Source organism: Pundamilia nyererei, unplaced genomic scaffold (assembly GCF_000239375.1).
Source record: "Pundamilia nyererei isolate P.nyererei 1_Seehausen unplaced genomic scaffold, PunNye1.0 scaffold00684, whole genome shotgun sequence".
NCBI lineage: Eukaryota > Metazoa > Chordata > Actinopteri > Cichliformes > Cichlidae > Pundamilia > Pundamilia nyererei.
The window spans coordinates 81,994-84,872 of NW_005188085.1; the positions used below are offsets into that span (position 1 = coordinate 81,994).

A 2,879-nucleotide genomic window follows, 5' to 3' on the forward strand; every position below is an offset into this window, starting at 1 on the left:
TATATATATATATATTGAAATGACCATACCTAGGCTATAGATGCACAGGAAAAATGGTCCAGACCCAGACATCTTATTAATGGTATAGCATTCCTGAAACAAATATATGAAATATAAACTTACTAAAACCTTGACATTTTATGATGTTTTTATTACAATATGATGACATCAGTCAGTTACGTTGTCTTTGTGAAGTCATAGGGTATCATATTGAAAAAATAAAATGTGTGTTGTGCTACTCTCTCCACATTCTGTCATGTGACATATTACTTGATGTGGTTTCTTGAAAAAAAAAACTTTCAAGGTCAACTTTGACCTTGGGCACTAACAATGAAGATCAAGATCAAATGCTTAGCCAATACACGTACTCATGACCCCTTAGGCTTAGTATTTCTTGTTATATTTGAAGACAATCCATAAGATATTACATGTATTATAAAGTCTTTACTAGTTTTTACGTTTGGTGTTACCTTGATCTTGACCATCACTTGATTTTCACCAAAATTAAGTATAATATAATATTAAGGGATTGATCTCTATTATATTATGGTACCATCCCTACTAGTGTATGCATCGGGGTACAGTGGTGTCTTCGAGTAATATATAAACGGTACTGTTACAGAGTTTTTCCAGACTGTAGTAGGTACAGCATTGTTTTCTAGGGTCACTTAAACAAAAAAAGAGTTTTAATAGGTTTTAAGAGGGTAATACTTGGAAAGCATTATGGATATAGTCAGCACCCAACCCACTTTCTTACTGACTGAAAGACTATTCAACCAGAACAGGTTTTCACGCCAGAAAAAAGGCAATTATTATATATATAAACAATCCTACGGGAAATTTTTTTTCTTTATATAACATTAATCCCCTCCGCCCCCATTTGTAAAATGGAGAAGTGGAGAATGCTACATTTTAAAACTACAATTCTTTTTCTGAACAAATTTTGTCTAATAAAAAAACATCTGTTGATATTACTTCAGCAAAAAGAAAAAAAAATAGTGATTTACTTACCAACACAGATGAATAGTCATGAAGATACAAGTAACACTAAAAATGCAGCTTTTTAAGCACCCAGTGTGGGCGGAGGTTATGATTTTCCACCCACAAGTGGGGAAAAGCTCTAAAACCTAATGGTGTGTGTCAGGTTGAATAAACTATTAAAGTTGTGGTTATTTTCTTAACAAAACAACAGAATTTAAAAAGTGTTTAATTTTAATTCAAAAAAGCATAACTGAATAATTACAGTTACTATCACTTTGTTCTCTTTCTCACTGACCTTCTTGTGATAAAAGGTTTTTAAAATCAATTGTGCAAATGTGCAGTTAGAAAAACATTAAATCTTTTAATTTTCTTGCTCATAAATACATATGACCAGAACCCAAAATGTCCCTTTGTGTGATAAGTGTGATTTATGCAATAAGTGTAACTTATAAGTAATTTATAAGTTACACTTTTAAACTCTTCAGGGTGATAAGTATGACTTGTCTTTGTGAAACTTGTCAGTCCAACTTCTTGAGGAACTTCTCATAATTGTTGGAGGAAGTGGCTAATTTTATGCTTGCACTGAAGGAACTGAGAGAGATCATAAATTTTTAGAAGTCAGTTTTGTTTTCTTTGTGCAGATGCATGGTGGTGCTGGTGTTTGTGGTTGTGGTGGGGTGGGGGTGGGTGAACCTTACATTTGTTAGTTATCTTGTCATAACACTGCCCAGAGTAAGACAAAAAAAAAATTAAATACTATCCTAACTGTTAGACAAATATAGTACTGGAGCCAGCAGCTGTTTAGTTTAGCTTAACTTAGTTTGGAAATTGTTGGGGGGGGGAGATAGTTGATACAATCTGCATTTTAATCTCTAAGATTTGATTCTAATTTTAACATTCACTCCTCTCTTAGACTGTTTGATTCATTCTTTGACATTTTCACCGAGGCATTCAGTGTCTCTTGTTTCAGCCAACTGTTGTTTATTAATTTTCGCTATGCTCCCTTCTATGTGCACATTAAAAGAATTATAAAATCTAGGTAATTTAATATGAAATCATGGTGAAATTACATATATATACATATATACAAAAGCAGTGATGATTTGAAAAGGGACTCCCTCAGCCAAACCCTGGGGTCAAACAAAACAGCATTCAAGTCAGTTAAAAAAAGGTTCATGTTGATTTATTCAGCCAAAACATGAGTAGCATTTTTACAAATATTATTTTGCAGAATTATGGATACAAGCATTTGTTACACCAAACAACATAAATTACAGGATTATAGTAATTAATGGACAGAAGACATCATCACAAGAAACATGCATGAGAAATCCCAAGGACAAGTGATCATAAAGAGTGCACATAGATTTGTTTTATACTTATTTAAATTTATTAGAACATTAATTGCTGGCTTTTTTTCTTCTTCTTTTTTTGTTTGTTTTTCAGATGTTTCCATAGATGTTGAGGTCTGCGGTATTAATGTAGTCATCACCTTCATCAGGGTCCTGTGAGAGATGAAGTTTGTTAGTGTCACAGATAGTAATAGCATCAGTGAACTTAATTATGAGGAACATATGGATGGCAAATTAACAATACCTCTTTGTAATTGTAAGATTTGGGCTGGCTAAGAGCCATTAGCAACAGCAGCAATACAAAGGAGACATAGGAAAAATAACATTAGAACAATGCAAATGAACGCCTGCAGTTTACCACATGGTTAATTCAGGGGGAGGAAGATGAGTACCTTTTGGGAGATGGGAAACGAGGTTTTGTGACTTTCTGGTTATCACAGGATTTCGAATTCACATTGTTTGGACTGCACAACAATTAGACAGTCAGAAAAACAAATACAATAGACAAATTCTTCTTTAAGAACTTAGAGCATATTTACCTATGAC

General features: G+C 33.2%; 1 long non-coding RNA gene across 1 annotated transcript; it reads right to left on the bottom strand.

Annotated features, from left to right (window-relative positions):
* Positions 1 to 2,138: 2,138 nt before the first annotated feature.
* On the bottom strand, positions 2,139 to 2,873 carry LOC102196817 (uncharacterized). The gene is made up of 3 exons (XR_312442.1): positions 2,726 to 2,873; positions 2,578 to 2,605; positions 2,139 to 2,486 (listed from the first exon to the last, which is right to left on the bottom strand). It is a non-coding gene; the product is annotated as an uncharacterized LOC102196817 (long non-coding RNA).
* Between the last annotated feature and the right edge of the window lie 6 nt (positions 2,874 to 2,879).